Below are 23,127 nucleotides of genomic sequence, written 5' to 3'. Positions count from 1 at the left end.
TAGTATCTCCCATACAACTTTCATGTGAACGAGTAACATTAAAAAAATCTAAGCCTCACACAGATCGGGATAGGACAGACAAAACAAAAACACAACAAAAATCCTACTTCCCACCATCACTATTGTGAAAACTTTAATACAGCATCCACTTCAGGTGATGGCAATTGCGTTCCTTCAAACAGTCCCCAAGTTGAATTTGCCACTCGTCACACTACCAAACAATGGAATTGAATATCGTCGAATAATATTAACTGGTTCTACTAGGGTGCGAGGTCTGTCTTCAAAGATTAGGGTCACAAAATTTACCGGCAAGAATAACTGTGTCCTCTTTTACATATGTCGTGCAGATTCTAGTTCCTGGCTTTATAGAACACCATTTCAGACTGAAATCAATGGTAGTCAAAATCACAATTATTACGCCACTAACCCTGTAGCGCGTTCTCAACATATACACCAATATAAGCCACTCAACACTCAACTACCTTAGAGTGGGCGTCCAACATCACACAGATACCGCAACCCTCAATTACGAGATACCGGAGGTAATTAAATGCTTTATGTATATTTTAGGGGGTTTCATAAATCTAGTGTTAACGCATGTAGCTAAATGATGTGTTCTTAACCAGTCTTGAACAATTTTGGCTTTTCTTCGAATCGTATGCTCGTTATTAATGTGTTCCTATAAGTAGAACGTGCAATTTGTCGTTGATAACAAGCGTCTTTATTCATTTGAGTGTTATTACGGAAACTGCGGTCTGCTTTAAGCGTGCTCATATGTAACTTGATGTTCTTCTCATAACACTATTCTACAACGTATGTGTTAATGTCAACTAATGTGGAAATAGTTGCTCAACTGCAGAGCTCGGTTAGACCACCTCGTAAAGGCTACAACATCGTGTGGTTTCAGAAAATCATAGTAGTACCATACACAAGCTGACGCCACCATCTTACCTCACCAAACGTCAGGCTTCAGTAAAAGATGCATCCTTGCCAGTCTAGTAATGTACAGGGTTTGTGGCTGCTGTCGGCGCGAGGAGACACTTCGCCACAACTTGCTCTTTCCTTCAAGTGCGACCGAAAGCTCGCTTTTCTGATAGAGTTGCACAGGTAGTGATTTTATTTCGGTAGAAACATTTATAACCATTCATCATGTATTTAATGGCTGCCAACCGCGAAGTTAATACATTGAAGAGAGTCAAAGTCTGTGACGGCACCCAAAAACTTTTTACCCGTCGCAACTTAGATATTCTAGCATTCTTGTAATTATCGCTGTATTCTATAATATCACTGAAATAAACGTATAATAACTTGCCGCAGAATTTTACTTCCCATTATTCGTGCAGGGCAACAGTTCTCTGCTTCTATTCTGCCGGCCGCGGTGGTCTCGCGGTTCTAGGCGCTCATTCCGGAGCCGCGCAACTGCTACGGTCGCAGGTTCGAATCCTGCCTCGGGCATGGATGTGTGTGATGTCTTTAGGTTAGTTAGGTTTAAGTAGTTCTAAGTTCTAGGGGACTGATGACCTCAGATGTTAAGTCCCATAGTGCTCAGAGCCATTTGAACCATTTTTTTTTTTTTTTTTTTTGCTTCTATTCTTCTTGTTATACAATTTACCAATGTCATTGTGGATTACCAACGGTTTCTGTTTACTTCATAGAATCAACAGTCCGATCACAGTGCACATTGCTTTATCTTTTGTCAGCGACCCTTACCATAAACAGTCGACAAAGATTTCAGTCTTCTAGTACATCATCAGACAAGCGACATTTCTCGTTAGACATTTTGTAATGACATAGTGAATAAAAGGTTTACAAATGAAAAATGCAACAGTTACTTAATGATTCCTTCGCTAAGCAAGTGAAACACTTGGAAGATTGTGGTATATATTAGAATATGTTCAGTATTTAGGCACGTCATCATATAAGAGCACCCTGTCTTTAATAATTCTCTTCACAAATTGAGCTTAGGAATAATGTCACTGTTGATAAGCGTCGTATTCATGAAGGGGGAACTAATTTCTGCTAATTTTCCTGTGCAGGTGCAGAGCCTTTTCCTTTCAAGAAAGTATGCGAAAATATTTACCTTTTAAGCTGAATGTTTGAAAAAGACTGGCTCTGCACACACTCTTACTGCTGTAATGAGGTACCCAAAGAGATCATAGGTTGTGCACTTGTAACTAACTACGGTAACATCTCAGCTAAGCTAACACTAAACCCAGCAGAATTAGCTTCTATATATAGGAAGACAAAGAAAGTATGAGCTACAAGAAACAAGATGAAGAACATATTTCAGATTTAGATCCAAAAATGCCAGCCAACGACGTCAGAACTGAACGTTTAATAATGCGTCAAATACATAAGTTAAACTTGTAAATTTATTTTTTCAAATAAAATGAAAACACAAAACTTGAATAACTAAGATAAGGTGAACGCAGCCTTAGAGAGCTGGCCAGTGATTGCTATGGGGTAGCCCACTCTCTAGCCATCATTTCTCCATACATGCCAAAATTTTCGGCAGCTGTGCCTCTGACTCTAACAGATCTGAATCATGGAAGCTGCGCCAAACACTTCTTCCCCGGATGTGCCCTGCCTGTTAATTTAAACTCATTTCAACTAAAGGTGTATCCTTCGGTTGTGTTAAACATTTCTATGGAGTGTGTATTACATTACTCTCTGCTGCACGCTTCCCACGGCTTCTGTTCCGGCGACGTAATCTTCCAACAGTTTCCAGGACTTCTCCCTGGCCTCCTGTCTCAGAGCACTGCATGTCAGCGGCCATACTGCCAAAATCATCTCGTCCCCCAGGAAGAATATTGTCGCCTTCCACTCTTCCAGTCTCGTCACCTCCCAAGTTATCAGAAATCGGACATCCTATCTCTTGGTGTCACCAGTAGCAGACCGACCGCTGCTGGACTGTGATTCTTCATTTCTGTAAAATTAGAAAATAATATCCTTAGGTTTCCTATGGAGTGTATGTTACATTATTCTCTGCTGCACGCCTTCCTCCGCGTCTGCCCCGGTAACGTAATCGTCCAACACGTTCCAAGGCTGCTCCTGGCCTCCTATCTCAGAGCACTGTACGTCGATGGTCAGAGCGCGAAAATCATCTCCTGCATCTCGTCCCCCAGGAAGAATATTGTCGCCTTCTGCTCTTCTAATCTCGACACCTCCCCCATCAGGGAAGTTATCAGAAAATTGATTTCCCATCTCATTGGCGGCACCAGTAAGCAGACTCTTGCTGGGCTGCGTGTCTCTTCTTTCTGTAAGACAAGAACCCTTATTTATTACCTCTAAAAGAATATTCTTAGATTTTCTTAAACAATTCTATGGAGTGTATAGTACATTCATCTCTGCTGCACGCCTCCCGCCGCGTCTACCCCGGCGACGTAATCGTCCAACAAGTTGCGGGGTTCCTCCCTGGCCTCGTCTCTCAGAGAGCTGCATGTCGGTAGCTGGATGTGACTAACATCTACTCCCTTAGCAAGGTGTTTCTCAGATTCCAAACTTGCACTCGTCTATCCACTGGCAGGCGGGCTGAAAGCTACTCCACAGCCACTCTGATCTGTCGTACTAGCAGGCGGTTTAGGAGCCTCTCCATATCCACTCTTACCGCCAGCACTACCACAGACAGGTTGTCGGCTGCCGGACTTCTACTCCGGAGCCGTTCACCAGCACGCAGGTTGTTAGGTACCGGACTGGAGATCTTCTCCTCCTGTAAAACCAGAGAATAGTTAGACTCCAAAGAAATTTCCTTAATTTCCTTACAGGGTTATTACAAATGATTGAAGCGATTTCACAGCGCAACAATAACTTTATTATTTGAGATATTTTCACAATGCTTTGCACACACATACAAAAACTCAAAAAGTTTTTTTAGGCATTCACAAATGTTCGATATGTGCCCCTTTAGTGATTCGGCAGACATCAAGCCGATAATCAAGTTCCTCCCACACTCGGCGCAGCATGTCCCCATCAATGAGTTCGAAAGCATCGTTGATGCGAGCTCGCAGTTCTGGCACGTTTCTTGGTAGAGGAGGTTTAAACACTGAATCTTTCACATAATCCCACAGAAAGAAATCGCATGGGGTTAATTCGGGAGAGCGTGGAGGCCATGACATGAATTGCTGATCATGATCTCCACCACGACCGATTCATCGGTTTTCCAATCTCCTGTTTAAGAAATGCCGAACATCATGATGGAAGTGCGGTGGAGCACCATCCTGTTGAAAGATGAAGTCGGCGCTGTCGGTCTCCAGTTGTGGCATGAGCCAATTTTCCAGCATGTCCAGATACAAGTGTCCTGTAAAGTTTTTTTCGCAGAAGAAAAAGGGGCCGTAAACTTTAAACCGTGAGATTGCACAAAACATGTTAACTTTTGGTCAATTGCGAATTTGCTGCACGAATGCGTGAGGATTCTCTACCGCCCAGATTCGCACATTGTGTCTGTTCACTTCACCATTAAGAAAAAATGTTGCTTCATCACTGAAAACAAGTTTCGCACTGAACGCATCCTCTTCCATGAGCTGTTGCAACCGCGCTGAAAATTCAAAGCGTTTCACTTTGTCATCGGGTGTCAATGCTTGTAGCAATTGTAAACGGTAAGGCTTCTGCTTTAGCCTTTTCCGTAAGATTTTCCAAACCGTCGGCTGTGGTACGTTTAGCTCCCTGCTTGCTTTATTCGTCGACTTCCGCGGGCTACGCGTGAAACTTGCCCGCACGTGTTCAACCGTTTCTTCGCTCACTGCAGGCCGACCCGTTGATTTCCCCTTACAGAGGCATCCAGAAGCTTTAAACTGCGCATACCATCGCCGAATGGAGTTAGCAGTTGGTGGATCTTTGTTGAATTCGTCCTGAAGTGTCGTTGCACTGTTATGACTGACTGATGTGAGTGCATTTCAAGCACGACGTACACTTTCTCGGCTCCTGTCGCCATTTTGTCTCACTGCGCTCTCGAGCGCTCTGGCGGCAGAAACCTGAAGTGCGGCTTCAGCCGAACAAAACTTTATGAGTTTTTCTACGTATCTGTAGTGTGTCGTGACCATATGTCAATGAATGGAGCTACAGTGAATTTATGAAATCGCTTCAATCATTTGTAATAGCCCTGTAGATTGCGGTAATTATTGCTAATGTGTGTATATTACATTAATACTTGCTGCCCCCCTCTCGAGTCCTCCACCACAATTTAGGTAACTATTGACGCAGTTACATGATCCATTGTTATTTTGCACAGCATATTGTAATGACGATGAACTTAACTGATGCAATACAAGTCTAGGGAAATACCCACTATTCAGCAGTGACTACATGAGAGTATCAAACAGTACCACTGTATAAATATTGGGAGGCTCACACAATTTTCTGTGGGGGGAGACTCGAAAATTGTATTTGCAACTGTTACAGTTTCAACCATACTTCAAATTTTGTGGCATTTGCGACCATTTATTGATTATTTCAGATGCTAAATGAATATTTACTTTAATAAAACAAGTAAGAGCTCAACTCTTTTGCTCTAATTAAGTTCAGAAGTTTCTCAATAAAAGAAATCTTTTGGAGCCTACTCTGATGGAGATGGTCACTAATGTACACCAACGTCTGTGGCGTGCCACTCAGTTCAGGAGCAGCTGGTTCGGATTCTGGTACTGGAATGAATTTTCACATTAGTGTTTGGCTTGCAGGGGGACCAGGTTCTGAGGATGGGGTGTGAGTTGCGTAAAGTTCCTGATCACGAGTTAGTGCGCCAATATCTTAGAATAAATTCCTCACCCCCGTACAGCAATATTAGTGGTAACATGTGACACTTTTGTGGGTGATTTGCCTGAAGCGTGGGGACTCTCGGTTTTTCGACTGTTCTAGAATTATTATTGTAAAATAGGCTGGTTTCTGACACAAGGTTTTTCCGAACATTATGTGTGCACCCATCAGAGCCACCTGCATACTCATGCATCACATGAAAGGGTCCATGGTGTGCAGAGAGAGAAAAATCATTTCCGATTAGGTCGCTGAATCACTTCCTGGAAATATGGCCCCCCTCCCCAATTCCTTCCCCCCCCCCCCCCTTCCCGATAGTCGAATATTTTTTTACTTTCGTGGGACAGGGGAAGTGGTGTAAAACAAACTTTTTCACCTTATTTTCAGATTCAATGAACTTTGTCAGACTACTTGGTGGATGCAGTCTAAGAAACTTACTCTTATTCACAAATATTTTGATCAAATTTGTCTGATATATTACTGTGGCTTAACAGTTATCGATTCTAATGAATCTTGCGTTGTATTATGCCACTTTGATCTATGTAGAGTGGTATGGCGAGACACGACTCTAATCTGTATACTGACAACAGTCCTGCCTTCAAGACTAGACACACCTCGTCCACAGTATTAATATAAATCGTTAAATATTAGTCCAAGATGTTTAATCATGTGAATTTAATAGAAACTGTGCACAAACTACCCATACGACTAAAACAGAAGTACATAGGTTACATGTTCCTATTACACCGTACACACTGTGTCAATACTACACTCGTTAATAGTATTACAATATGCTGAAGCCGTGAATGGTCATCACACTTTAGGATTGGTACTTCTCGATATAACAATTAGGATTTGATGAAATCTTGTGTACACTGCACTTTATCTGAAATATAAATACGCTCGTTGAATGAGCCGTAACGTGGGTTGCTTCTGACAACAGTAGCTCGACAACTCTCAGTAAAATTGCGTACGTTATAACCCTTAAATTGCGACGACCATGCCGCTATTATTCACAATTTAAATGATAAAAACCTGTTAATGACATCAAACAACATCATAACCCGAAATAAATATAACTATCGCTGGTTATGTACTTTATTCGCGCTAACGATCGGTATAGTTTAGCCTACTACGCGAAAATCTTTCACTTATTGTTATAAAAAAAATCACCTAAAGACTCTTAATAAATATTTACCGTGCCCAACGTTTCACTTACTTACGATAAATTTTAATTTCGTACACCCTTGTTCAATAAAATTTAATAAACCGTTTCTCATTGTAAGGTGTCAGGCAAATCCAACACCTCCCATGAAAACCCTGATGTGATAAGCAAATCCAGTAGTATGTCACATAGCTCCGAATAAATCGTGACATTAAATTAACCAAAGTAATACGACTACTAGTGAGCAAATGGAATACCACAGACTAACACAAGAATGCCTAAATGCATGTCATACCTTCCCACCGTGGGACAGACGCAGTTCCGAGGGGAGAAGCGAGAACAGAAGCCGAGAGCAGAACCGTGTTAAGCTGGAAGGCCCTACGATAAGGGACGGACGGACACCCACGTCGCCAGCTAACCCCTAGGACGACACCACCCGCAAGTTTTTAGCGTGAGACTTTTTCGCGTCTCTGTTACGTTAGGACCACCCCCCAGCCCATGCTAAAAGATAGAGCCCTCCAGAAGAACAGTATAGATCTTACGATAACGCTAAAAGGACCACACCAGCTGCAAGTTTTAGCGTGAGACTTTTTCGCGTCTCTGTTACGTTGCAAACTTTAAAAACATTGCCCCACCACGAAAAGTATAACGTTTCTCATTGGATAGACAGAATTTTTGTAGGCGGAGCTTAAGGTTAACATTGAGACCCTGATTGGTCAGATGAAAACACAGCCAGATAGTTTTTTTTAAACCAACTTCGGTAAATTGTAGTAAGGAGAAGTTAGAGTTGCTTGAGAGTTGCTTCCGAGAGGGCGAGCTGGATGGAGCTGCGCCGGCCGCCGCCCCCTGACGAACACCGACAAGGTAATGAACGCACGCGATGCCACATAACAGCGCATAAAGCTTCACTCAGAACTGCAGAAGTCTCATCTGTTACACCCCCTTTTTGCGTAATACTAGTGTCGATCGTCAATTAAAGCTCATGGTGTTCACATTTGCCACTTGAAGTAAAAATCTGAAACGCGATGATTTTTCTGTTATATAGTTATTGAGAAGCCACATCAGCCACTGTAATTTACGACAAGTTAGATAAGTAGTTAAAGATAATTGAGGGTCACTGTAGACCATTTTGATAGTTTTCTCTCTTGTGAAACTTAATTTAAACCTAGATTATAGATGTGAAATGGCATAGGTCATCCTTCGATCCATTGTAGAACTTGGAAACCCATTCAGGGAATATTCGCTCACATTTTTGTTGAACGCAGTTGGTTTTTACCATCCTGTATTAAAACATTTCCTTTTATCAATAGTGCAATTTATAAACGATGTTTTGTGAGTAGAATAAAATTTCCAATGGTAAACTTAACTGCTTTTTCGACGTTATTTTACCAGCTAACTAAAAATAGGAAAGCCTTGAACCCCTTCCACTAAATTTATTTAGTAATAAGATTCTTTTACAGGGAGTGCAGTGGAGGTGACGCTGAAATCATTAAGTATTTGGTTATATCATCGCTAGTCTCACTGAACTCTTCTGAATTCTACGTGTCATGTGTGGTCTGGCGTCTCCTTACCAGCAACAGGTCCCAGGTTCAAACTAGTCAATTCCCTAAAAAACACGCTCAGAGCGTCGTTGCGCGAAAGTGGTAGGGAGACACGATATAGAACAAACAGACATCACGCAGAATGTTTAGAAAAATTTAATAAACTGTTTCTTATTACAATAATTCCGAACACAGCAACCAAAGTGATAATTTCATTGGAAACCAGCGATGTAGCGATAGCTATCCCTGCGATACTATTAACTCTCTTAAGATTTGTAAACATTATTTCTTATTGTCCCTTTCCCTTATTTATTTCTCTTTAAATTCTTTAAATAACCGTTATGTGAATGAAAAAGTTAATAACCTTGCCTTTTCTCAAATGAAATCTAATTAAGTCCTTTTTCTCTAATTACTGATTTTAAATCCTAATGGAATCTCAATAAGACGTTAATTCATTGTGTCTAGCTCTTTGAAACCTTGAACAACTGACTTATCTTTGCAATACTGGCTTTTAACTACTTTGCATCAATGTAGCTCTTCATTATTTACGCCACTAGTGTATCTTTCAGTGAGGATTCAATCCTTTCCATTGTAAAATTAGACTCAGAACTCAGAATTAAGTTTGACTTTTCTTTACTGGAATGAAATTAGTGTCTCCCATATAACTCTGATGTGAACGGGTAACATTCAAAGCCCCACACAAATAAGGATGGGACAGACAGAACAAAAACACAAACAAAAATCCTACGTGCCACCACCACTATTCTACTAACTTTAATATAGCATTCACTTCAGGTGTTGACAACTGCGTTCCGCCAGACAGTCCTTAAGCTGAATTTACCACTCGTCACCCTACCAAACAATGGAATTGAACATCGTCGAATAATATTAACTGGTTCCGCTAGGGTACGAAGTCTGTCTTCAAAGATTAGGGTCACAAAATTTACAGCCAAGAATAACTGTGTCCTCTTTTACATAAGTCGTGGAGGTCCTGGTTCCTGGTTTAAAGAACACCATTTCAGACTGAAACTCAATGGTACAGAAGATCACAACTATTACACCACTAATCCTGTAGCGCGTACTCAACATATACACCAATATAAGCCACCCAACACTCAACTACCTTAGAGTGGGCGTCCAAAATCACACACATCTACCGCAACCATCAATTATCTTAGAGCGTATGTGAATTCAGCAACCACCAACTTAAACCACGACTTCTAGAGTCATGTGACCACCAGGAATACCAGCAATCGCACTCTAAGTGCAATCCAATAAGTGACTAACCGAATATAGAGCCCGTTACGTCCTACTCATCGTGGTCACTAATAAACTTTATCCACACTATTGCAAAGTCAGTTAACCAATTCCTACACATATACGATGGTAGCAAAAATCTCACTAACGCTACGTTGCAAAATAAACTCAAATCACTTACTTTAACAAACCCTACTTTCTCTCGCGTCCAACAACTCGGCCACACTAAGTTCTTATCCACAACACCAACCGAATACTAACTCAATAATTCAATACAAGTTCTTGACGATATTCTCACGAAGTTTATTAATCGCTATCCCACCTATATCTGCGATTTACTGCCTTACCCGGTGAGTGTTAGACACGATAATTAATTAGGGCTTGCGTTTACCAGCTCTAGCTTAGGCTTCCCAAGCAAGAATCAAATCGGAACTGAACTTCTAAATCCCAGAAATCATACGGGATCCAATTTAGACAATCACTTCAGAATTGCATTGCTTTTAACAGTTAAATGTAAATTCTTCGTCGGCCTTCGTCTCATTGAACAGCGACCAGCTCGATTTGATGATATCTCTGGCTCGGCCAGCTGATGTCTGCTGTTGCGGCGCGAGGATACTCTGCCGCAACTAGTTCGTTCTGTCAAGTGCGGTCGAATGCTCGCTTTTCTACAACTGTTTCACACAGATAGACTTTAGTTACAGAACATACATACATTTATAGCCATTCATCACGTTTTTAATACTTTCAAACCGCTAATTAATATGCTGAAGCGAATCAAAGTCCGGGACGGTCCCCAAAAGCTTTTGCCCCGTCACAATCTTCATAAAAATGTAAAATTGCTATTAAGTGTAAAGAATTATAAAATTGTGCTGCAATAATACTAACCGCTGTCTCTATTCAGACATCGCACTACAAAACTGGAACAGCTATGTTCGAAAACATCGCGTGAGAATGCTTGGTTTATGCATGCAAGAAGTATAATATAAAAAATTAATTCTAATTAAAATATTATTAGATGATCAGTACATTCAGCTTTTTCAACTAAAGTCTCACCCTCAGCTTAAATTTTAAAAAGAAACTGAGATGAGCGGGAACTGTCGATCCTTTCTCGCGTCCAGGGAGTCCTAACCCTTGGGAGTCAATAGTGTGAATAGATAAAATTATGTAAACAAAGGGACAAAGCATAAGTACAAATAGTATTGTTAAAGACACCGAATTTTGCCAGCAAAGAACCAAAGGATGATACTATAGAGTTCAATGACGATGTTCACTATGGTCTCTAGCGTTCGCAGTCTGCATTCGGAAGTTTGCTTCTTGTTATTACCTTCATTTGAGTGCAGGTAATACTAAGAAGGGCCAGGAGAAACGTACTTGCAAGTCAGCCCTTGCGCATAATGGATCCAATTACGAGGCACTAAATTCTATGACCCGATGAAGATACTGGGCACAAGGTATCATCAGGAAATCAAATATTCAAAAATATTAAAAGAAAGTTTGGGTTGAATGCTCTTTGTTCATCTATGATCCAGTCCGCATTTCGGTTCTTAATGTTGGAAATTTCTGCTTCGCCAGCGCACCGAGAAACCTTCCTTTCGGTCCATTGTGCAAAATTTGCATGTGGCGTCCCATGTTCGTCGCTGAGTGACTTTGTAACTTAATATTCTAGCCTGTTCTGCGAACAGTTATGTTCCCTTTGTAAAATTTCAGAAGTCCGGACAGTTTAGCGTATATAGTAGCTCTTTCTCTCGTTGCAATTAACTCATCGGACACAGGTCGTTACTGTGTCACAGAAATCTGATTTCGACGGTTGACATTCTAAAACACGTTTCTGTTTTTTTGTGACATATTACAATTGAATGAAATGGCAACAAATTTAGTTTTTTGTCGCCATTTTAGAGAGACTTCTTTAACTTATGGCCAACGTTCATTTTTGTTTATAAACCTTACTGTATATGTTTATGAGTTCCGTATTCTTAGTTAGTGAGGAAGGACTGTTTAACGTGGCAGCCGGCCACCTGAGAATAGAGTAACGGCGCCGGCTCGCAAGCCCTCACTAATACTAGAACGCCTGACAGCCTTTTGCACTTTGCGAAAACAGAACTGCCGCAGCGTCACAGGGTTCGCCGACCCTTTCTGGGGTCCTGGGGGTCCTACCCTGATGTCTACATCTACATCAACATAGATACTGCACAAGCCACCGTACGGTGCGTGGCGGAGGGTACCATGTACCACTAACAGTCATTCCCTCCTCTATTCCACTTGCAATTAGAGCGAGGGAAAAACGATTGTCTATATGCCTCCGTATGAGTCCTGGTTTCTCCTATCTTATCTTCTCGGTCCTTACGCGTAATATATGTTGGCTGCATTACTTCACATCAAGGTTCTATAAATGTTTTCAATAGTGTTCCTCGCCTTCCATTCAGGGATTCCCATTTGAGTTCTCCGTAACACCTACGAGTTCTTCGAATCTACCGCTAACAAATCTAGCAGCCCGGCCGTCTTCCTTCAATCCGAACTAGTACGGATCCCAAACACTCGAGCAGTAATGAAGAACAGGTCGCACCAGCGTCCTATATGCCGTCTCCTTTAAATGTGACTCACGCTTTCCTAAAATTCTCCCAATAAACCGAAGACGACCATTCGCCTTCCCCATCACAGTTCTCACATACTCGTTCCATTTCACATCGCTCTGCAACGTTACGCTTAGATATTTAATCGATTTCATTGTGTTAAGGAGCGCATTGCTAATGCTGTATTCGAACGTTATGGGACTGTTTTTCCTTCTCATCTGCATTAACTTACATTTTCTACATTTATAGCTAGCTGCCATTCAGCACACCAACTAGTAATTCTCCTACAATCACTCAACGATGACACCTTACCGTGCACCAGTGCCTTATCATCAAACAGCCGCACATTGCTGCTTACCTGCCTGTCATATCATTTATGTGTATAGAGAATGCTAGCTGCCCTATCACAATTCCCTGGAGCTCTGCCGACTATACTCTTGTCTCTGATGAACACTCGCCATAGAGGACTACGTAATGGGTCCTCTCTCATTTAAGAAGTATTCGAGCCATTCACAAATCTGGCAACCAATTCCTTATGCTCGCCGTACGCTCGTTACCAGTGTGCAGTGGGGCACCGTATCAAATGCTTTTCGGAAGTCTAGCAATATGGAACCTGTTCTTACCATTCACCCACGGAAGAAAAATGTAGGATGGGTTATGCACGAACGATGCTTTCTAAAACCGTGCTAATGTGTGGACAGAAGCGTTTCTGCCTCATGGAATTTTATTGTATTCGAATCAAGAATATGTTCAAGTATTCTGCAGGAAAACGATGTTAAGGACATTGGTCTGTGCTTTGCACGTCAGTTCTTTTACCGTTCTTACATAAAGGGGTCGCCTGTGCCTTTTTCCAGTCGCTTGGGACTTTGCGACGGGCGGGCGATTCCTGATAAAGGGGCCAAAGGCATAGAATATTCTTTGTAAAATCGAACTGGGATTCAATTCGGAGACTTATTTGTTTGCAGTTTTAGGTTGCTTTTCTACGCCAGGAATGTCTTCCATACGGAAGTATGTAGGATGATCAAACGATGGTATATTTGTACGATCCTCGTGCGTGAGCGGTTTCTTAAACGCGAAATATAAAACTTCAGCTTTACTTTTGCTATCTTCAGAATTTTCTCGGGTTCTCTGCTACATCCATTGCTAAGGTTTGATGTTGGCTGTTGTTTTATGCATCGATCTTTTTATAGACACACGAATCTCTGCTAACTTTTGCCTGTCATCATTTGCGCTTCCTCTTTTGAAGCGAGTGCGATAGTCTTTGCTTCCTCAGCATTTTCTGAATTTTGTTATTAAACCACTGCGGATCTTTTCCACTCTTAATACACCTGCTCGGCACATGCTTCTGCAGATCGCGATTTACAATCCGTTTAAAGTTAATGTTTCTACTTCCATCATACAGGAACTAAATGATATCTATTCATTGTCTAACTGGGATGCTAGCAACTCCTTTTATGCTCTTTTTAAACAAATTCACCTCTTCTAATACCTCTATGGTCATAAACGGGGTAATTTAGAACCGTGCTCCACCGCAACCACAGTTCAAAAGTTCTCCACCTAAAACTACCACGTTTTCCTCCAGGATATCGCTCACATAGAGTAGTTGAAGCATTGCCATCTTTATTAAAGGTTTTCTCGATTTGTTCATGCGTAAGTTAACTGTTTAACTGTTCATCATAGTGCCGCACTATCTGCGCTGGAAATGATGACTGAGAAAGAGCATGAATTCGAACATACTAGCAGAGAAATTATATTTACCTCACAGGCATCACAAGTACGAAATCATTCTCAGAGGCATTGTTGAAAAAAATTCAAAATACTCTGTCTCGAATCGATGCTGATAATTCCAGATTGTAATTTAGGACGGAATGATCGAGGAACACTTGGATCAATTCGATGTTTCTCGAATCCTCCTCTCCAGGGACTAACTATGATGTGGAGACGATGTTAATAGCTCCTTAGTATTTGAAAATAATTTAGTTCCGAGATAAATTTGAAATATCGCCCCAAGGAGAAATCGCAGTTTGTGATATTTGTAACTTGGTCTGTGTGAATGTTGAGCGCTGTTCTGAATCTCTTCCATAATTTTTGGATTTCAGTATTACTTCAAACCATTACGAATATTAGATTTCTACTGTACAGTCTCACATATAGCTTTCATAAAAAAAAAACATAAATATTTTTATGGCACTTGTCATCTCATTCCACCGTCTTGGCATTCTCTCATCCGAACTGGAATATTGAATCAAAAATGGTATAGTGATTGCATTGGACTGTGCGGCACAACCAGAAGGTGGGAATATTAAAAAGTTTAAAGTGGAACTCAATAAGATCACAGAAATTATAAATAATGAGATCGAACAGATAGTTTCTTATAAAAGGAAATCACTCTTTACCGGGTTTAACCTCAGTGACAAAATATTTAAGACACATCATTCACAGTGGCATGAAAAAAATGTTTTCGCCAACACTCCACACTTACTTACTAAACTGAAAAAATTAAATTTTCCTGGCTGAGAGAGATGTCAGCTCCATGGAGGACTACAATAAACTGCTAAGAAAACACGAAACATAACCAGTATGATGTGCCTCAGCTTGTATATCTGAGTATCGTCATACACTGAGGGGGCAAAAGTCATGGAATACCTCCTAATATCGTGTCGCACATCATTTTGGGAGGCGTAGTGCAGCAGATCGACGTGGCATAGACTCAACAAGCCGCTGGAAGTCCGCTGCAGAAGTATTGAGCCATGCTGCCTCTGTAGCCGCCCATAATTGCGAAGGTGTTGCCGGCACACGAACTGACCACTCGATTAAGTCTCATAGATGTTCGATGGGATTCATGTTGGGAAATCTGGGTGGCCAAATGTTTCGCTCGAATTGTCCAGAATGTTTTTCAAACCAGTTGAGAACACTTGTGGGCCAGTGACATGACGAATTGTCATCCACAAGAATTCTATCGTTGTTTGGGAACATGAAGTCCATGAATAGCTACAAATAGTCTCCAAGTAGACGAACATAATTAGAACCAAGTTCATTCCATGTAAACATAGCCCACACCATTATGGAGTCACCACTAGCTTACAGAGTGCCTTGTTGGCAACAAGGGTCTACGGCTTCGTGGGGTGTGCGCCATACTCGAACTCTACCATCAGTTTTTCACAACTTAAATCGGGTCGCATCTGACCAGGCCAAGGTTTTCCAGTCATCTAGGGTGCGCCAATGTGGCGCACTATAACTTCTTTTTTGAAAAATATTAAGTGATTGCTATTTACTATGTCAGTAACTAAATATGTAAAACTGATGACTTAAATTTATTTGAAACAAACCTTCTCGTTTAGGGGGAGTGCTGAAAGTGTTAATGACTTGGTAAAACACAATGTTTACTGTATGTTTTAAAGGTTGGGAACCAGACTGGTAAGAGAGCGTGAGTTATCTGAGAGAGTGTGTACCGTCTGTGTGTGTCGTCAGTTTGATGTAAGAACGTGGTGGTAACATAATTTACGTAGTTTAATTCAGTCTGTGTATCATAACATTCGTAATAAAGTGAACATACAAAAGTAAAAATATAACTGTGGCTTGTCTAGTTAGATTCTTGCCGTGCAAATGCTGTGTCCCTGCTTTCTTGTTACTCTGGCGATTGGTGCGCTGGAAAAAGAAACAACTTGAGAGACTTGAGAGACTTGTCTCGCATTTTACGCTCTTGGAATTTAAACAGCAAAAGACGCAATTTATGTCCTCTTCTCACATCACATTACTCCGGACTAATACTCAGATATACACTCTAAGAAAAATAATAATAAAGAAAGGTCCCAGCACAAAAAGAAATTATTCAAATTGGACGGTGGATTTGATGTAAATGTACAGGCAAACAAATGACTCATATATACACTATAAGAAAAAAATTCAAGCGGGAGTCTCAGAACAAAGGAATTATGCAAACGGGGCGGTGGATGTAATGTACATGTACAGACAAACAAATGATTACAATTTCAGAAGATGATGCAAGTAGTTATGCATCTTGGTATTGATTGACTGAGTTTTTAGGTGTCTTCCTGAGGGATATCGTGGCATTTTCCATCAAACTGGCGCGTTAGATCGTCAGTTAAAAAAAAAATGGCTCTGAGCACTATGGGACTTAACATCTGTGGTCATCAGTCCCCTAGAACTTAGAACTACTTAAACCTAACTAACCTAAGAACATCACACACATCCATGCCCGGGGCAGGATTCGAACCTGCGACCGTAGCGGTCACGCGGTTCCAGACTGAAGCGCCTAGAACCGCACGGCCACACCGGCCGGCTGATCGTCAGTTAAAGTACCCTGCCCATAGCGCTCCACACTTTCTCAACAGGGGAGAGATCCGGCGACTTTGCTGGCCAAGGTAGCGTTTCGATAGCTCAAAGACTAGCCGTAGAAACTCCCTCCGTGTGTCTGCGGGCATTATCTTGCGGAAATATCGTCCGTGTTGGCTTGCTCTCACTTGATGTCACTGAAGTCACAAAAGACTGTGGTATGCGGTCAGTGGAATCCACCCCACAGGCCGTCTAGTTCGGAGCTGTCCTTGAAGTAACGATTTGCAACAGTTCGTCGTGTTACTGTGGTGGCTACTGCCGCTCAAATTGCTGCTGTAGATCCGGTCCGATGCGCCGGAGGCATACGTTGAACACGATGGTCTTCTCTCTCGATAGTGCCACGTGGTCATCCGAAGCCCGGACTTACTGCGACCGTAAAGTCTCGTGACCACCACTGCCAGCAATCATGTACTGTGGTTACATTCCTTTCAAGACTTCCTGCAGTATCCCAGAAGGAACATCTAGCTTCTCGTGGTCCTACTACACGATCTAGTTCAAACGCAGTGACGTGTTGATAATGGTCCTTGTCACCGTAAAGACATTCTTGACCAACATCAACCAACCGCGTCAAATCTCAAAGGTAACTAATGGTCACGACCTTTACAGTGTGTATACAGGGTGCAAATTTTAAGCTGTCAAACCAGAATAACTCGAAAAATAAGCATCACACGAAAAAATGTGTAGAAACCAAAGTTGATTATTTTCGAGGGAGACATCTGCAGGTGCTAAGATTAGCCCGCCACCCCAGCCCTTGAGGGTGGAGCGGGAGGCAACTTTAAAATTTCAAGTGGGAACCCCCATTTTTTATTGCAGAATCACATTCTACATAAAAAACTACGTACATTTTGTCTCAAACATTTGTTTTGGTTCTTGGTAGTTGACACTGTAATTCAAGAACATGGTCTCATTTTTGCGTGGAAAATGGTTACGGATAAATAAAAAATACTTAAGTTAGTAAATAGGATGTTTGGTTAGTTAGTTAGCTAGTCAGACGATTTGTTTGATAATTAAAAGTTGTGTGGAATCAAGACCACGATACAAACAAAGCTTATCCGAATCTGCGTAAAAAATTAATATTTGGGTCAAAATTTGTAAAACTCTATTTCCTCTCTCTCTCAAACCCCACCCTATGGGGAGAGAGGGAAAGTTTTAGTTTTAGTAAATCAAAATTTACGAAGTAAATAAGTATTTTTTATTTATCCGTAACCATTTTCCACGCAAAAATGAGAACATGGATTTTCTTGAATTACAGCGCCATCTACCAAGAATCAAAAGAAATGTATAAGACAACATTTACGTAGTTTTTTATGTAGAATCTGATTCTGCAATAAAAAATGGGGGTTCCCATTTGAAATTTTAAGCCTCGCTGGATTAGCCGAGCGGTCTGAGGCGCTGCAGTCATGGACTGTGCGGCTGGTCCCGGCGAAGGTTCGAGTCCTCCCTCGGGCATGGTTCAAATGGCTCTGAGCACTATGAGACTTAACTTCTGAGGTCATCAGTCCCCTAGAACTTAGAATTACTTAATCCTAACTAAGGACATCACACATCCAAGCCCGAGGCAGGATTCGAACCTGCGACCGTAGCGGTCGCGCGGTTCCAGACAGTAGAGCTTAGAACCGCTCGGTCACTCCAGCCGGCCCCTGGGCATGGGTGTGTGTGTTTGCCCTTAGGATAATTTAGGTTAAGTAGTGTGTAAGCTTAGGGACTGATGACCTTAGCAGATAAGTCTCATAAGATTTAACACACTTTTTTTTTTTGAAATTTTAAAATTGCCACCCGCCCCACCCCCAGGGGGCTGGGGTGGCAGGCTAATTTTAGCTCCAGCAGATGTCCCCCTCCAAAATAATCAACTTTGGATTCTACACATTTTTTCGTGTGAAGCTTATTTTTCGACTTATTCTGGTTTGTCAACTTAAAATTTACACCCTGTATAAAACAAACCTGATATGCTTCCTCATAGCAGCGCTACTAGCGCCATTCTTATGCGACTGGCGCACAATTTGAATAGACATCACTTTTCAGATGTAGATAGACCCTAATTCTCGTTTATGTCGCACATCTCCTTCTAGAAGTTGCGATTTTTTTTTCTCCATTAGCGTACAATGCTCGTACTGGGAGGTCTTCACGTGCAAAAATACTTCCTCTAGTATTTTTTGTCGTGCCTGAGTGTGTGCTGAACGTGCAGGACGGAAGGACGCCCCTGTGGGAGGGCAGACGGCAGCTCAGCAGCTCACGCAGCCGTCGGCAATCGCCGAAGTGCGGCCAGCCCGGCATAACGTAACGTAACGAAAGACCACTTCGGGGAATTGCCGCTGTCCGCTGTCCGCGCCGCCTCTGCCGCGGCCGCCCACCTCGGCTTACGCAATACACGTGCAGAACTCGATCACCAAGCAAACCACATGAAGCCCCTACTGTCTCGCCAGGATGCAAGGTTGTCTGGCTCACCTCTGAAGAAATTACAGATTACCTCATCACTGCAGCAGAACAACAATTTTTGCTATACATAATCATTGCGTCTTCAACCAGTATCGCTACAACGATAGAAATTCTTCGAAGAACGTCGATGGAGAAGCAGCTGTCACAGTAGCAACGGCAACAATGCCCTGTTGCTTTCAGCATCGGTAAAAGTCGGTGGTTTGTATCAAAGTCCTTTTGTTATACACTCCTGTTTCTAAAAAGTGAAACACTCAGAAGAAATGGTCTGCCATTCGCCACGATAAGAGAACTTGTAGAACAGCGGAGAGTGATAAATTATTTAAATGGCAGAGAAGTGGCGTGCAAATGGTTCAAATGGCTCTGAGCACTATGGGACTTAACTTCTAAGGTCATCAGTCCCCTAGAACTTAGAACTACTTAAACCTAACTAACCTAAGGACTTTACACACATCCATGTCCGAGGCAGGAGTCGAACATGCGACCGTAGCAGCAGCGCGGTTCCGGACTGAAGCGCCTAGAGCCGCTCTGTCACAGCGGCCGGCCTGCACAGGTCAGAGCTACTCAACACTCAGTGGGTGCGGAGTCGTCATACGAAGCGCAAACGTGTAAGCAGGTGCCACTATGCCTTGCCACACAACAGGGTGGAATATCGGCAAGTGAATGCCTTCGAACGGGGCAAAATGATTGATTTTCGGGTGGCGGGTCTGTCGTTCTGTGACATTGCGGCTTGTGCAGGGTACGTTGCTTCAACACAGGAGCATATGGGATCAGTGGGGAGAAGAGGGCCGTACACAGCGCCGACAGGTTGCTGGACAACACAATAAGACCACAGAGCGAAATGACCGCCATCTTGTCCGCTTAGCCGTGACGGACAGAACAGCTTTGTCCACAGTTGGCACGGAATTGCAGCACTGCAACGGATTTGGACATGTCTGCGTCGATGGTTCGACGCCGTCTCCTGTGGGCTGGAGTGATGTCACGCATGCCACTGAGTCAGCTTCCACTGACCAGAGACACCAACGCCACAGATTTCAATTGGCACATGAACGCCGACACTGGCGTCCTAACGCAAAATGTAGTGTTTTCGGACGAGTCCCGCTTCAGCTTCTCCTGCAGTCATGGTCATACAAGTGTTCGACTCCGGCTTAGTGAACGAGTACAGCCTGACTGTGTTGTTGAACGGCGTACCAGACAGACGCCAAGTATGATGGTTCGGGAAACCACTGCCAAATACACGATCTCTCCTCCAACGTCTTGAGGCAATCTGAACAGCTACTGTTACATCAGGGGAAGGGAGGGGGTTACAGCCCGAGGCACTTTCCCTCCTGCAGGTCGTTCTATATGCCATTTTTCAGCAGGATAACCCCCGGCCGCACGTGGCGAGGAATGTACAAACCTTCTTCGAGGAACGACGGATACCACTGCTTCCCTGAGCTGCTTATTCACCTGACATGTCGCCCATCGAACATGTCTGGGATATGATCGGCGGCAGCTCGTTCATGCAAGTCCTCCTGCGGCCACAGCTGATGATTTGTGGACGTGCCTACAAGCTGCATGGCAGAGTATTCCCCAGCAGAATATTCAGGCCCTTTTTATGCCATGGCATCTTGCGGCTGTGATTACACCACATGGATGCGCTTCTCCGTACTGAATTTCCACAGTCACAGAGCATGTTCAGGTCCGTAAGGCTAATTATTTGTGCAGTGTCATGTCCCTAACCTTTTGAATAAATTTCATTGCCATCACATGTGTTGGTCTTGATGTTTCACACACAGTAGTGTATTACGTCCGCTGCTAGAAATATTTGCAATATACACCGAATTTATGTTTTTCCACTTGAAAACTTCATTACTTAGTTTATAAAAAGCCAGTGCCCATCAGTATAAGCTCAAATCCACAATACCTCTGGATATAGTTATCTAGTGGTCGTTGGTTTGTCCAGATTTTCAGGTCCAAGGCTTCACTTTATGACTCAAATGATTTTAAATTTTTGAATAACAAAGACAACTTTGTTTAATGGTTATATATTATTGTTTACCATAAAACAAGACTCCTTGCTCCACTTACACCTGACGTAGTCACTGTTTTCGCCAAACTATTTAATAAAACCGAATCATCAGAATCACTGGCGTTAAGTAACTCAACACTCTCCAGAAACTTCCACAACAACTGCTCACCTTCACCTGAGGCTGACCGTTTTATTATAATGACTTGTGAAGTCATTTCTATGGCGTCAGACAAGCCCTATGTCAGAGTTACGATGTGCTTTATGAATGAATTGAATATTTACACATTGTCCAAAGCCGCTGAAGACTAAGTTTCCATACGATTCAGTGGATCGAAACGGTATTCAGGATACTCACAGATTGCTGATTCTATCCGCACGCAAATCGTGTTCATATCACACCAACTGAATCTGATAAACATTGGGAGAGGAGAGCTGAAAGGGCACAAAAATGAAAATCGTTACAAAAATGACGCAATGAAAACCAAACAGAATGTGGTTCTCACGTACGTCAAGAAGCTGCATTTTAACAAAAGACTGCGAATCTGGGCCTGAAGGCTAAGTGCTTCGAAAGTTAATGATGCATTGGAAACAGTAGTCTAATGTCGGTGTTGACGGGCCCAGGCGAGACGTGAAACTTTGTGTCGTGGAGCCTTCAAGGGTAAATAAGTGGACCCTCGCCTCCGAAACCCCATATCGATGATGTTTTGTTGAATGTTTGCACACTGGCACTTATTGATGGCGCAGCATTGAAATCTGCAGCAATTTGCGGAAGGGTTGTACTTGTGTCACGTTGAACGATTCTCTTCAGTCGTTGTTGGTCCAGTTCTTCCAGGATCTTTTTCCGGCCGCAGCGGTGTCGGAGATCTGACGATGTACCGGACTCCTGACATTCACGGTACACTTGTGAAATGGTCGTACGGGAAAATCCCCATTTCATAGATACATCGGAGATGCTGCGTCGTATCACTCGTGCACCGACTATAACATCATATTCAAACTCACTTAAATCTTGATAACCTGCCATTGTAGCAGCAGTAACCGATCAAACAATTGCTCCAGACACTTGTCTTATATACGCGTTGCCGACCGCAGCGCCGTATTCTGCCTGTTTACATATCTCTGTATAAATACGCATGCCTATACCAGTTTCTTTGCCGCTTCTGTGTATTTATTCGTGCTACAGCATTCCTCTTATGAAGCTTAGTACACACTGTGATCCGTTGTTGAGACTCATTGCAGCAATTACGTGTCATGGACTCTTTATGGCCGGCTAACCGCGCGACCTGCCTCGGTCATGGATGTGCGTGACGTCCTTAGTTAGTTTTAAGTAGTTCTAAGTTCTATGGGACTGATGACCTCAGATGTTAAGTCCCATAGTGCTCAGAGCCATTTGAACCATTTTTGACTCGTTATGGCAGACTTCTTCGCCATGCCACGCAAAGAATCGTGTCCACATCTAGGTTTGATTCAAGGAAGGCATAAATCTGGACGTTGATTTCTCTACTGTGCTGCTAAAAGAACGAACTGTATGTAAAGGAAGCAGAGGTTCTGAAGTAATTTACACTCCTGGAAATTGAAATAAGAACACCGTGAATTCATTGTCCCAGGAAGGGGAAACTTTATTGACACATTCCTGGGGTCAGATACATCACATGATCACACTGACAGAACCACAGGCACATAGACACAGGCAACAGAGCATGCACAATGTCGGCACTAGTACAGTGTATATCCACCTTTCGTAGCAATGCAGGCTGCTATTCTCCCATGGAGACGATCGTAGAGATGCTGGATATAGTCCTGTGGAACGGCTTGCCATGCCATTTCCACCTGGCGCCTCAGTTGGACCAGCGTTCGTGCTGGACGTGCAGACCGCGTGAGACGACGCTTCATCCAGTCCCAAACATGCTCAATGGGGGACAGATCCGGAGATCTTGCTGGCCAGGGTAGTTGACTTACACCTTCTAGAGCACGTTGGGTGGCACGGGATACATGCGGACGTGCATTGTCCTGTTGGAACAGCAAGTTCCCTTGCCGGTCTAGGAATGG

Source organism: Schistocerca piceifrons, chromosome 4, assembly GCF_021461385.2.
Source record: "Schistocerca piceifrons isolate TAMUIC-IGC-003096 chromosome 4, iqSchPice1.1, whole genome shotgun sequence".
NCBI lineage: Eukaryota > Metazoa > Arthropoda > Insecta > Orthoptera > Acrididae > Schistocerca > Schistocerca piceifrons.
The sequence above is the reverse complement of the archived record's forward strand: the minus strand, read 5'-3'. Positions refer to the sequence as shown.